Consider the following 15,684-nt stretch of genomic DNA (forward strand, 5'->3'; position numbering starts at 1 on the left):
GGGCTTTTGGATGATATTGTCAAGAATTCTTATATCCATCAAGGGATATCCAGAAGGGGAGTACAGAAAGATCAAAAAGAAAAATATAATCCAAACTTAATGGTGGAAAACCTCTAGGGCTAAAAAATAAAGGCTTTTCATTGAAAATACCCCAAATTAACAGAGTACCAATTTAAAAAAAAAAAGAAAAGGTCCAAACCTAGACATTTCTCTTTTTTTTTTTTTTGGCTGGCCAGTACAGGGATCCAAACCCTCCTAGATATCTAAACATTTCATAATGAGATTTCAGAAAAACAAGAATTAAAAAAATCATTAGAGCTTCCAGTTTATTAGAATTAATAAAAGTAATGTAGGGTGATTGGATACACATTAAACATAAAAATCCAAGAGTTTTCATATATACCAGCAACAAACATTAGGAAAATGTAACGAAACACATTAATAAGAACAAATATCACAAAGTATCTAGTAAAATAAAAGCCTCAAAGCGTGCAAGATTTATATGAGAAAATTATAAAACTTTATCAAAGAATATAACAGAAGATCTAAAGAAAGAGAGAGAGAGAGGGGATGCACTCCAACTCTATCTGATGTTGTCAGTAATGCCATCTGTAAAGTAAAAATGTGACTGGGTTCATTCCAGTATTTAGATCCTTCTGGAAATTTTGGCCCACCAATTATTGTCTCTCTTGCCAGCAAGATCTTTTATAAAACAATATTACCTGGTGTTGATGAGGATACAGAGAGATAGGTAATATCATACTTTGTCAGGGAAAGTATAGATTGGTATTACCTTTCTAGAGGGAAATATGACAATATATCAAAAGCCTTGAAATATGTATAGGAGAATCCCACTTCTGGTAATGGCAAGCTAGATAATTAGAAATGAAACTTCCCACTAAGGGCAACTAAAAAAGCTGGTGAAATATCATTCTTAAAGTTTCCTTAAAGATACCCATGAGCTAACAAAACAGAGACAAATTATGGGGCCAATATCTATGAAAGAAAGCAGAAACCCGGAAAGGTAAAACTGGCACTCAACTGTATTTCTAAATCCAAAAGAAATGATTGTGAGATTCAGCTGTCGTTTTGGTGGTCTCACAGGGTTAATTAAGAAATAACAAAAGACAAAGCCTAAGGCCCACCAAAGGTAAAAGTCTCAGATATACCACCCACTTTGAACCGAGACTTTGGAGAGCTGTATTCATGGCAAGGGTAGCCCAGGAGAAACGAGCCTCTGCAAGGACTCGCAGCATGGCTTTATTTCACCTGAGTGATCCAGGGTGCATCAGGACTCAATTTGGATAAAAGTGATCCCAGACTGACAGCCCTCCCAGGCACCTGACAGAAACAAATAAAAATCTAGTCAGATAACCCTACTCCTCAAATTATTGCTACAAGTGATATTTTAAAAAAAACTAACAGGGGGGGGGGAAGCAGAATGATTTTTTAAAATACAACAGAAGGCAAGAGAGGTGAGGGAGAGAATCTTAGAATAGGCAGTACAAATAGAAAGCATAACATAAGATGGTAGCTTTAAACAAAAATACCAATAAGTACAGTAACTCTAAATGGAATAAATCTTCTGCTAAAAATCCTACTGTATGCTGTTTATAAGTGACTTATCTAAAACATACTGACACAGAAAGTTTAAAAGTAAAAGAATGACCATGGATATATCACACAAGTCCCAACCAGAAAAGAGGAGTGTGGCTATGTTAACATCAGACAAAACAGAACTAAAAGCATTTATAGAGATAAAGAGGGTCACTTCACAATGATAAAAGTTCAATTTACCAAGAGTATATAAACTTATGGCCTCAAGATATATAAAGGAAAATCAGATAGTGCTACTAAGGAAGGGTGAGGCCTGAAACAGATTCCTGCACCCTAGCCCTGGCAGCTCAGCTGCACCACGCTGTCTGAGGGAGTGGAGTGGACTGTAGAACCTTGAGCCTGCCACGCAGAGACGGGAAGGGGAGCTGGCAAAAGAAACAATGAGGCTACAAAAAACTTGCAGAGTTCAAGAAACTGATTCACATGCCAGCTACCTAAAATATCCAGTCCTTTATTTTGAGTATAAAAGAACAATAAAGGATCACCATATATACGGGGGGATGAACGGCAGCATAAAAATCTAAAACTACAATAAACAGAATAACTAATTCAGAGGAAATAATGACAATTCAGGAAAGTACAATTAACTGAAACAAAACATTACAAAGTATCCTCTACTATCCTTGAAAAGAATCAAGATGATACTGAATCAAGGGGGAAAAAAAGAAAAGAAACAGATACTATGAAAAGAGAAAATCAAAGAAATAAAAGGAGCTCTTGGAAAGTATAAATGTGATTGCTGAAATAAGAAGTTCAATAGAAAGGTTGAAAAACATGACTGAAGAAATTTCCCAGAATGTTCAGTAAAATGACATCATAATAGAAAATATTTATGAAAACATAAGATGCATAGATGGTGTGATGGTTAATTTTATGTGTCAACTTGACTGAGCTAAGGGATGCCTAGATAGCTGGTAAAACATGATTCCTGGGTGTGTCTGTGAGGGTGTTGCAGAAAGATATTAGCATTTTAATCAGTTGACTGAGTAAAGAAGATCCACCATCACCAATGTGGGTGGAAATGGATTATATTAGATAATTCTTTGGGGGCCCAAATAGAACAAAAAGGCAGAAGAAGGGCAATTCCTGGTGTCTATAATCAGATGAGCCAATTTCCATAATAAATTTCCTTTTACATATATATATCTACATATATCCTATTGCTTCTGTTCCTCTGGAGAACCCTGACTAATAATAGAGGGCCAGTCCAAGAGGTACAACATTCAACTAATAAGAACTAGAGAGAGAAACGGAAGAAAATTAAGGAAGAAATAATAGAATACATTAATGCTTAAGAAAGACATGAGTTTACAGTTAAGGAAAAGCCCACCAAGTGTCAAGCATAATTAACAAAAAAAGAACCTACCTAAACTAACAAAAGCATGACTAAAAGCTTCCAGAGAGGAAACACAGGTCATATACGAAAACTCAAAGTGGCATCAGACTTCTCTGAAATAACACTGGACACTAGAAAATAACAGAGTAATGCCTTAAAAGTTCTGAGGGAAAGCATTTTTAACCTTGATGTCCATATTTAGCCAAACTGCCAATCAAAGGAAAAAGCAAAATAATTTTTAGACATGCAAAAAAGTGACTTTCAGTAAAAAATGGCAGTTGACCACACATATTCATTACCTCTGCCTCCCCAAACCACACAAAAACAATAGTAAAGTAAAAAGGCAGTAATTAGGGTAGCCTTATATCCTAGTTTGCTCAAGGATTGTCCCTTCATGATTATTAAGCACCCCCTTGCACTTTCAAAAGCATCTTGGTTCAGACAAAAATTACATGGTCGCCCCATCACTAATGTGCAAGGAAAAAGTGCTAGTGATTTCAACACATTTGGAGGAGGTGGAAAGCAAATGGAATAGTGATTGCTGATTTAGCAGAGTAAAAGTTACAACAGAGAATAATGCATGTAGAAGTCTACTTGTCCTTAATAAAACCCAAGGTTTTATTTTCTGGAGAAAGCTAATAGATTCTTGATCCAGAAATACAGAAGTCAACAGGTGGATTCAGTGAAAAAATATGTGCAATGGACAGTAGTAGGCCTTCTACCCCTTTCCCCTACTATGAATCCAGAATACCAGCAGCCAGGCATACTTGCTTGCTTTGTATGTTTCTATAAAAATGAAAGAGAAATTTGTTCCTTGATGGCCCCCCAAAAAGTAAAAGGAAATAGTGACTGAATGTTGAGTAGAACAATGGAAAGGTTGGAAACCCTCCTCCTCTTGTTACAGTTGCACAGTCTCTCTCTCCACTGCCTGCCCTATCTTCAAAGAGACCACAACAGTTCTAGGACCCGAAGTCTTTCTGATAATTAAAGACTTCCACCTGCATTTGGTAGGGAATAAACAGTGAGTACAACTCTCTGACCAGTCTCTGTCTCTTGGTGTCACAATTTCCATTTTATGGAAAGAATCATAAGATGGTCTAGATTCACCCCCTTTCATCCAAAAAAAAGGAGACTTCCTTAATATTGACACTCCCAAGAACACTAGTGCAAGATTGTTACACTGCAATTAATTATTCGTTCACATATCTGTCTCCATCACAAAACTCCATAATGCATATAGATGAGAATGGTGTATTATTTGGTTTTTGCACCTTCAAGATGAGTTCAGTGCCTGGAAGCGTATTGAATAAATGACTCTAGGAGATTACTGGCAATGAAGTAGTTTGTACAGGAGAATATCTAAGAATAGTATTAGCACCTCTGGAATCATTCTTTTGAAAAACATCAAATATTATTCACATTACTCAAAAACATACACACAAACTATGCAACATACCTGCATTAGGATTTTTAGACGATCTAATGGTGCTGTGCATGTTCGAGCACAAGTGCCAGCTATGCATCCAGCCAACAGATACTTCCATAGCAGGCCAGATTTTCTTTCTTCATCAATGAAATTATGAAAAGTCCATCTCTCTGCCATATCAATTCCCTATTAAAGCAAAAGAAATAATAATTAGATGATCTCAAATAAAAATTTTATCTCCTTATAATATCTAAATAATGTTTTAGCTCCACAGTAAATTAGTATCAGCCTTTCCTGGAGTATTGTGCTTCAACAACTGGTACAATTTTAAATAGGTCATAAATCAACTTGAAATACTGTCAATTATAAATTAATAATAACTATTTTATCATGTTTCTTGTGTTTAGGACGTTTACAGTACCAATTTAAAAATCTACAGCATTGGGGCCGGCCCAGTGGCACACTGGATAACTGCGCCGCTTGGGAAGCGCGGCGGCGCTCCCGCCCGAGGGTTCGGATCCCACATACAGACCGGTTCCCGCTCACTGGCTGAGCGAGGCGTGGGGGCAACACCGAGGGTTGCGATCCATTGCCGGACACGGAAAAAGACAAAAGACAAAAAAAAAAAAATCTACAGCATTTTCAATTAAAAATGATTTGTCTTAGATTGAATACAAAAAGAACAAGGTTTTGAATTCAAATAAATACTTTCAGCTATGGTGAAACACAGGCTACACAAACTACCAGTGCAGTAGTAGCTGTTGGTGATAACATAAAAGTATATTCAGTGTTTAAGATCTAGTGGATCTCTATGTTATCTTTGGTCAGACGCTTTACCTTTAATAAAATAAATATAAAATATACAACACACATTTAAAAGCAATTTCCTTTTACAGATTTACCAACAGTGGAAGTGACAAAATCTGGGCCTTACCATGTGGTGCCCAGAGCAGACGATAAGCTCTGCTGTATATTTATCATAACTAGGAGATTTTTGAGGCTTGAGAAGGTTAATCACATATGTCGTGATTAAGGATGTGGGCTCAGGAGTCAGATTCCCATCCTCGCTATTCAGTTAGGAATAATTGAATGACCTCTCTGGGTCTCATTTTCCTCAAATGCAAAGTGGAGACCATATTAATACCTACGTTGTAGTGTTGTTAACATTAAATGACTTAAAAGCATATAAAACACTTAGCTCAGTGCTTAGCACTAAAAAACACTAAATGACTGTTATTTGATACTATTAGTTGGAAAATACAGATTGGTGGCAATTTGGGCCTCCAAGTGCCTATGCTGTGTGTAGTCAGCAGAAATAATGTGACTAGAAAATAGCTCAATATCTGCTAAATAAATAAAAACTAACATTCACAGAGCAAAGCCAGCACTATATTAAAATCATATGTGGCATCTTTAATTTTCATAATAACCCTAAGAGAGGTATTACTATCCTAATCTTACAGTTAAGAAAAGTGATTAAAGAGATTAAATAATTTATCCCAACTCACCAGATAGTAAGTGGCAGAGCTGGCATTTGAACCAAAGCAGCCTGAACCCAGAGCCCACACTCTGTATTTCACCCTGCAAAACTGGCTGCTTTCTACCTTAGTGCAGTACAGCTATACTGCCAAATATATTTGTTTCTTGTAAAATTACTATATGCCAAACAGTGAATGTGCCTCTGGAAGAAATGAAGCACACTTTGTTAGTTGTATACCCAAAAAGGTAGTTTATTGAGTTCAGTTTATTATTTTTTTACTTAAACAGTTTATTGTGTATACAAAAGAATAGTTCCAGAACCAGAGAATCTCAAACCGAAAGTGCTAAGTAGTCCTGCTCACAACAGTTACAACACAGTTTATAAAGCACAAAAGAGGAAGTGTTTTGACCTCTTTAATGATTAGTTAGCTGTTATATGTTAACATTCTTTCTAAGAAAAGTAGAGCTGTTTTAAGCTGATTTGTGGATAGTTGATTGGTTTAATTGCACTGAGTCATGCTGACAAGGACCTAAAGCTTACATTTTGTGCTTCCTTTATGATTAGAGCTAGGTTTTCAGGGAAATCAGGATGATTTATGTGGGCAGTTGGCCTCAGGGGTTTATTTAAACTGCAGTCTCCATTTTTATCTTTATTTTTTAACACTAGTCAATTGTTCTAATATCATTATAGGATAGGTGTTGTTTTCCTATTTAATCTTTCTTTTTTAATTTAACTTAATTTTTATTTTAGGTCACAAAACATGTCTTAATACATTTGAAAGGACTAAGATCATAGAAAATAATAGAAAATATGTTCTCTGACCACAACAACAGAAGAAAATTTAGAAAATTCACAAATGTGTGGAAATTAAACAACATTTTCCTCAATAAACAATACATAAAAAGAAAAATCTCAGGGAAATTAGAGAGTACTTTGAGATGAAAATCAAAGCATACATATCAAAATTTATAGAATGCAGGGCTCATGCAGTGCTTAGAGGAAAACTTATACTAGTAAACACCTATATTAAAAATAAGAAAAACCTCAAATCAGGAATGTAAACTTCTACCTTAGGAAAATAGAAAAAGAAGGGGCCGGCCCGGTGGCGCACTGCTACAGTGCGCCGCTTGGGAGCATGACGGTGCTCCCACCAAGGGTTCGGATCCCACATACAGACCGGTTCCCGCTCACCGGCTGAGTGAGGTGCGGCCGCAACACCGAGGGTTGCGATCCCGTTGCCGGTCCCGGTCCGGTACGGGCGCGACACTGAGGGTTGCGATCCGTTGCCGGACACGAAAAAAGACAAAAAGGAAAAAAAAGAAAGAAAATAGAAAAAGAAGAGCAAACTAAACCAAAAACAAATATAAGTAGGAAATAAGGATTACAACAGAAATATATAATATAGGGAATTAAAAAATAATAGAGAAAAATAACAAAACCAAAACTTGATTCTTTAAAAGATCCACAAAATTTGCAAACCTTTATCTAGAACGACCAAGAAAAAAAGAGTGAAGACCGAAATTACTAAATTCAGAAATAAAGCAAGGGCATTATTACATTGTCATTATGGTTTTTTGTGGTGGTAAGATTTAGTTTGTTTCTCTTGCTTATTTGCATTTTTGTTCTCCTAGTGGGTTTTGCTCCTTCTTGTGTATTTGTGGTAGTGCTTATCATTTTTCAGATTCCAGATGCAGGACTTCCTTGAGGATTTCTTGTAGGGCTGGTTGTGTGGTGGTGAACTCTCACAGTTTTTGTTTGTCTGGAAGATACACTATTTTCTCTCTCATTTCTGAAGGAAAGCCTTTCTGGGTGTAGCATTCTTGGCTGACAGGTTTTTTTCCTTTAGTATTTTGAGTATGTCATCCTATTTTCTTCTGGCCTGTAGAGTTTCTTTGAGAAGTCCGCAGTTAGTCTGATACGGGCTCCCTTGTAGGTGATTTGACACTTTTCTCTTGCTTCTTTTAAGATTCTCTCTGTCTTTGAGCTTTGCTGGTTTGACTATAATGTATCTTGAGAGGATCTTTGGGGTTGAATCTGTTTGGGGACCTTTGAGCCTCCTGGATCTGAAGGTCCATGTCTCTCCCTATAACTGGGAAGTTTTCCATTATTTTATTGAATAGGTTTTCCATGCCTTTTCCTTTCTCTTCCCCTTCTGGAACACCCATGATTCAAATGATTGTGTGCTTGAGTTTGTCTGCTAGCTCTCTTAGATTTTCTGCATTTTTCACAATTCTTTTTTCTTTTCTTTGTCCACCTGGGTCATTTCGAAAAGACTATTTTCAAAATGAGAAATTCTTTCTTCTGTTTGTTCTAGCCTGCTGCTTAAGCTATCGGTTATGTTTTTTATTTTGTTGAGTGAATTTTTCAGTTCATGAGTTCTGCTACATTCTTTTTTAAGGTATTGATCTCTTTGTTAATTTCCTCCTTCATATCCTGGATTTTTTTTCTCTTTTCATTATGTTGTCTAATTAGTCTTCTCATATTTCAGTGAGTTTTCTTAATATTGTTGCTCAGAATTCTTTTCCAGTCATTTCAAGGGTTTCCTGCTCTATAGAGTATGGTATTTGAGAATTACTGTATTCTTTTGGTGGTGTCATCTTTTCTTGGGTTTTCTTATATCTAGGATCTCTATGTTGATGTCCGGTCATCTGGTAGAGCAGTTGCTTCTTCTACCACTCTGGAGAGGGCTTTGAGGAGAGAGACATCCTCTTCTTTTTTCCAGTCTCTGCTGGTGACTCTCCTTTTGTCAGTGTAGTTGCATGTCTGGTGGACTGCCTGCACAGTGGCTGTGGCTACTGCTATGGTGTCAAGCTGCTTTTGCAGCATCTATGGTTATGGTGGTGGCTTTGTTGGACCACTCATGTGAAAGTGGTGTTTTTAGTGTGCTCTCCTTGCCTGTTTCCAGGTCTCTGTGGTTATGGTGGTGGCTTTGGTCAGCCACTCATATGAAAGTGGTGTTTGGGCATGCTCTCTTGCCTGTTTCTGCCCTCAGCTCCTGCCTAGGACCACAGGCATTGCTGTCTTGCTTCTGAGTTCAATTTAATTACTAATAACAGACACTATGTCATTTAATCTTCAAAACAGCTATTTTTCATGTCTTTATATTCCCTTTATCTTTATTATGAAACAAAGAACTTATCCTATAGTAGGTATACAATAAATGTATTTTTTCATTGACTTGAATTTCCTTTAATCATTTTTTAAAGGAAGAGTACAGAGTAAAAACTACCAAAATGATAAAATCTTCTCTTAATTATTGCTTTTATTAAAAGAATGTTGGCAAATAAAGAATATCATCAGTACCACGGTAAGAATTAAGAAGACACACTATTAAAGGTAAGGCTGTAGTGGAAGGTCTTTGGTTTTTCTGCCTGTCAGTAGTAATGTTATCCTACCAGTCATATCCCTTTCTCAGAGGAATCTTTTATAAGTACAGGAAAAGATGCAGAGCCTCACACAAAAATCCTTACACTTAGTTCAACTTCCTTAAAAGGCAGTTAAAAGCAGTTAAATGCCCAAGTGTTAAATAAAAAATGAAAGAAACATAAATTTCATAAAGAAACAATAGACATCACAAACTTTAAAATACGAGTTTCAGTTTGAAGTCCTTTATTTTCTAAGAATACTAATAACAGCTAATGCATATGGTGCTTAACATGTGTCAGTTGCTGGTCTAAATACTTTACATATATTAACTATTTTAATCCTCACAACCACCTAAGGAGTAGGTACTATTCTTAGCCTCATTTTACAAACATTCGGAAAATGTCACACAGCTTGTAAGAGTGGCACTAGGATGGGAACCCAAGCAGACTAGTTCCAGAGTCCATGTGTCTGACCACTTACCAGCATTCATCAGTGACTTCCTGTTTTCCAGGCACTGTATTCAGTATTTTACATAGATTGTCTCATGAATCTTCACAGCAACTCTATACAATAGGTAGTATGATTATTACCTCTACCTTATAGCTCAAAAAATGAGGCTTAAAAAGGTTAAATGATGTCCCCAAGGCACTAAGAAGTCCAGGTAGTATGATTCCAGAGTTCATAATCTTAAATGTTACACTATCCTCCTTACCTGTAAGTAGGCCAATTTACTTAACTTCTCTCTGCCTTGGTTTCCTCATCCATAACATAGGAATAATAATTCCTACCTCAAATTGTTGTTGAAAGATGTATACATATACATTTATCATGGGACATAGAAAAACAGTGTATAGTTTAGAATTATCAAGCAAAAATGTTTTTGTTTTAAGAAATTTTGAGAATTTTAAGAAATTATGAAGCATAGATCTCTAAGCATACTTGGATATATATGAATATGAACTTTGCCACTTTTTCAAGAGAATTCTGGTTATGGTTTATTCATTCATCCAACAAATATGTTTTGGGAAAGTACTTTGTGACATGACAATCTGCTATTCACAGTCCTTACTTTCATGCAAGTAATCGGGCAACTATAATACAGAATCATGGTACTGAGTAGGAGCAATCAATTCTTTTTTTTTTTCTTTCTTTTTTTTTTTGGTCTTTTTCGTGACCAGTAAGGGGATCGCAACCCTTGGTGTGGTGTCGCCCACGCCACGCTCAGCCAGTGAGCGCACCGGCCATTCCTATATAGGATCCGAACCCGCGGCGGGAGCATCACTGCACTCCCTGCGCCGCACTCTCCCAAGTGCGCCACGGGGTTGGCCTGGAGCAATCAATTCTTAAGCGTGTAGTTATTCTCAGTAAATGGGTGCCTCTTGCAAATTGAAACTTTGGTTGAAGTAGATATTAAATGCCATTTATTTCTGGCATCATACAAATTTCTAAGGAAACAACATTCTATGGTATCACTTGTTTAATCAGCGAGACCTCACTAGCTAATTTTCTGACCCCATAATTTTCCAACAGTTAAAGCATTACATTTTTATGCCCATGACTCATGGCATAAAGTATACAAATAGTAAAAAAGAAACCACTTACAGTAAAACAGTGCCAGTAACAGGCAGTTTCCTCAACATTTCTTGCAGGTTTAAGTAAAAAATACTTTCTCCATTCAGCCCAGTCCACTGTCATTGACCCATCAATATCCATGCTGTATATTAAAAAAAATAATATGCACAAATATAAATTATGATTCATAAATTTCAAAAAACATTATCAAAATGGCATCTTATATTCTTAATGTCAGAAAACTTGGGTTATAGTTGAGCTCTGCCTTATGTTATTCTTATGATATAGAATCCACCTAACATCTCTGGACTTTGGTTTATGTAAGAATAATTCCTACAACACAGAGCTATTGCAGTATTAAATGAGATTATATGTACAATGGCCTTGTAAGTTATAAAGAACTACAGAACTGTAAGTCAGTATTATTGCATCCCAATCTTCTAGTACTTCTTTTTAAACATTTCTCCTTTCTGTCTTATAACCTAATCTTGTAATTTCTCTAGTGATAGAATAATGGCTGACAATTACCCTTTTTCGTTGTAGATCTTATAAGACAATGTATTTTTTTCTGTGGCTATAAAATATCCATTATCCAAAATATCAAAAGAAGCCCAAATATCCATGGAAATATAATTTCCGTTAATATGAAACAATAGTGTTCATGCCAATTTTAAGAATTCCCATCAGAGGAGAAATATCCCAGTGAAATTTAAAATTTGAAGAAAAACAGTAAGATACATTGCTTTGCTAATTTTACTTCCAAAATTTCAAGTTCTCATCTCAGTAAACTCCCTTTCTCATTTTCCTCAGCACCCACTGCTAACCATCATGCCTCTCCTCAAGCCATCACATCAATTTCTGACACTCACTCTCAGCCCATGTCATCCCCTATTTCTCCCCAAAACATGAGTGAACAGCAGTCTTATGTTAAAACAAACAGGCAAACTCTTTACCCCACTTTTGCCACTGTCACCCATTATCTCTATTTGCCTTTTCAGCAACACTCCTTAAAGAGTTGTCTACCTTCTGTTTCTAACGTCATTGTCCTTGTCATTCTCTCTTGAACCTGCTCCCATCGGGCTCTCACCGCCATTGCTCCACCAATGGCCTCCACAGTGCTAAATCCAGTGGTCCATTCTCTGGTCTCATCCTAGTCTATCAGCAGCATTTGACAGAGAGAACTGTCTCCTCCTTGAAATGTTTGCTTTACTTGACTTCCAAAAAGGAACATTCTCCTGGTTTTCTTCCTTTCTCTCTGATTGCTCCTTCTTAGGCTCTTTCACTGGTTTCCCTTTATTTCCCCTGAGTCTTTAGTTTAGAGACTACCATGACTCAGTGTACTGTACTCTCTCCCCAGTCATCTCTTCCAGTCTCATGGCTTTAAACGCCGTCTATAAGCCTATGACTCCCAAATCACTAGCCTGAACATTCCTCTGAACTCAAAACTCCTCTTTCAAGTTGCTTACTTGACATCTCTACTTGGATGTCAGATTAGTATCTGAAACTTTAAAAGAACAAAACTGGACTCTGAAATATACTCCATTCTAAATCTGCTTTCTCTCACAGTCTTACCCATTTCAATACATGGCAACTCCAGTCAGTCTTCTAGATGCTCAAGCCAAAAACCTTGGCATTATCCTTTCTATTCTTTCTTTCGCACTCACACACAATCCACAAATAAATCCTGTCAGCATTTCAAAATACATCCAGAATCCAACCTCTTCTTAACCTGGTATAAGCCACCGTCAAATTTTGTCTGTATTAATGAAAAACTGTCCTAATCAGTCTCTCTGCTTTTACCCTTGCCCCTACAAACTATTCTCAATACATCAGCCAGAACAAGATTGTTAAAACTTGTTAGATCATGTCATGCCTCTGTTCAAAATCATCAAAAGACTTATCAGAGTAAAAGCCAAAGTCCATACAATTTCCTGCAAGACCTTACGTGATCTGGTCTCCTGTTGCCTATTCAATCCCCTCCCTCTCCCTCATTCACTCTATTCCAAACACACTGGCCTCTTCCCAACACCCTAAACCTGTCAGATACACTGCCCGGCTTGGCCCTTTGCTCATCCTATTTCTTTTGCCTGGAAGGCTCTTCCCCCAAAGAGCATCATGGCTCCCTCTCTTACCTCTTTCAGATTCTACTCAAATGTCACCTTCGGGGCCTTCTCTACTCACCATACCTAAATTACAGCTCCCAACACACACACACACACACACACACACACACACACACACACACACACACACACACACACACACACACTGCTTCCCTCCCCTGCTTTATTTTCCCCCTTAGCATTTATCACCATCTAACATAGATGTCAGATAATAAACTAAATAATAGTTTAATTATTTATCTAGTTTATTGTTTTTCTCCTCTTGCTTACTGTAATCTCCCATGAGAGCAGGGATTTTTGCCCATTTCCTTCACTACTGCACCTAGATGAATATCAGGCATATATTAGACACTCAATAATTATTGTTGAGTAATGAAAAAACTTCTCTCTATCCATTTTAATCCTCAGCTCCTGTGCTCTAGACTCAGAAGATAAAATGTTGATTCCTGTTCGAGGGCTCTCTCTCGTAATGCCATTTCCTCCCAGTCAGTTATTTCCTCTGTCTACAACGTATCCAACATCTCCCTCTCTTGATGACTGATTCTCCTCAAACCTCTAAAATAAAATTTTAAAAGACTTGCTATTTGTCCTCTCCCTCTTACCTAAATTTTTCTAATCAGCCCCCATAACTCACCTCCCATTCACTCAACAGCCCTGTGCAATCTGACTTAACCTTTACCACCTGACCAAAACTGCTTTCACTGAAATCCCCAGAAATCTCCCAAATGCCAGATCCAATGGATATTATTCAATAAGTTTACTCCTGGTTCTTTCTGTTAAAAAGAAGGATCTAAGTAGATGGAGACACATATAACATTCATGGAATAGAAGATTTAACATTATAAATATGTCAATTTTCCCCCAAATTAGTCTATACATTCAATAAATTGCAATCAAAATGCCAAAAGGGGGTGTATGTGTGCGTATGTGCACGTATACATAACTAAAGCTGATTCTAAAATTCGTACAGAAGAGCAAGGGGCCAAGAGCAGCATTGACACTTTGGAAGATAAGGAAGGTAAGATCAGACATCAAGATGTATTATTAAGTGATAATAATTAAGACATATGGTATTGTTACGTAACAGACAACAACCAATGTAACAGAATAAAGAGACCAGAAACAGACCCAATGGATATGTAATAGATAACAGAGGTAAACATTTCAAATCTGTAGGAAAAGGATAGAACCAGTCACTAAATAGTGATAGAACCACTGACTACATAGACAAAAATGAAATTAGGCCCCTATTTCACACCATACACAAACATGAATTACAGATGAATTAAAGAACTAAATGTAAAATACAAAAACTTTTAAATGAGATATAGATTAATATCTTTATGTCTCCAAGGTAAGGAAGAATTTCTCAAGATGTCAAAAGCACAACCATAAAATAAAAAGATAAACAAATATGATTACATTAAAATTTTCAATTGCTGTACAACAACAAAAGAAAAACCTAAAAAAAATTAAAAATAAGCAACAAGCTGAGAAAAGATATTTGCAATGCGTAATACCATGACAGGATTAATATCCAGAATTTAGAAAGAACACCTACGAAAGAACACCTAAGAAAGCCATTAAGAAAAAGACAACCAATTCAGATGAAAAATAGGCAAAAGGCAAGGATAGGTAATTCACAGAAAAGGAATATCCAAATCGCCACCAAATATATGAAAAGATACTCAGTCTCACTAGTAATGAGAAATGTAATTAATTACATTAAATTAAATTAAAACAACAATAACATTTTTGACCCACAGGTTTAGAAAATATTATATTAGAATACTACAGTATCAAGTGTTGAAATGGAAATACATTTCTGGTAGGAACCTAAATTGATGCAACTACTTTGGAAAGCAATTTAGAATATCTAATTAAAGTTAAATGTCTGCATATCCTACAACCAAGCAACTCCACTACAAGCAATATACTAGGAGATGTATACGAGAATATTCATTGAAGCATTGTTTTGCATTAGCAGCAAAAAATAATTTTTTAAACCTGAATGCCCATTATTAGGAAAATTCATGAGTAAATTGAGTAACCTTTATTAAACAGAACTCTTAAAGTGGCTAAAACAATTGAACTACAGCTACATTCATTGACATCAATAAATCTCCAAAACTAAAGGATTAGAAAATAGTCACTGAAAAAATAAATGTAGTATGTCATCACTAAAAAAGTCTTAAGACATGAGAACCAATATCATATATCTTAAGAGTACACATACAGTAAAATACATGCAAATATAAAAATCTGTATGGGAATGATAACCTCAGGATAGTGGTTACTTTTGGCAGGAGGGGAAATGAGTTGAGAAGAATACACTGAAAACATTAGTTGTCTGTAATATTTTATTTATTTTTAAAAATCTGAACCAAATATGGTAAAATGTTAAATATGACAAATCCAATGATGGGTATGATTGTTTTATTATTCTCTTTATTGTTCTAAAATAGTTCATAACAAGTCAGCCTAATCCCAGGAATGTTTAACACCAGAAAATCTGTTTGAATAATTCATTATATAAATAGGTAAAATGACAAAAGGTATACAGTTTGATAAAATTCAGCACTCATTCCTATAAGATAGTCTTCTTTGTTGCTCTTCTATGTATTCTGATAAGATGTACCCCATCGGACAGACAAAATGGGCTCCCTGTGGCTAAAAAAGAGATGCTCTAAAACTATCAAGCAAAACCAATGAACATAGCAGAATGAGGGTTTAGATACAAATCCTACCACTTACAAAATATATG

Source organism: Galeopterus variegatus, unplaced genomic scaffold (assembly GCF_000696425.1).
Source record: "Galeopterus variegatus unplaced genomic scaffold, G_variegatus-3.0.2 Scaffold16, whole genome shotgun sequence".
NCBI lineage: Eukaryota > Metazoa > Chordata > Mammalia > Dermoptera > Cynocephalidae > Galeopterus > Galeopterus variegatus.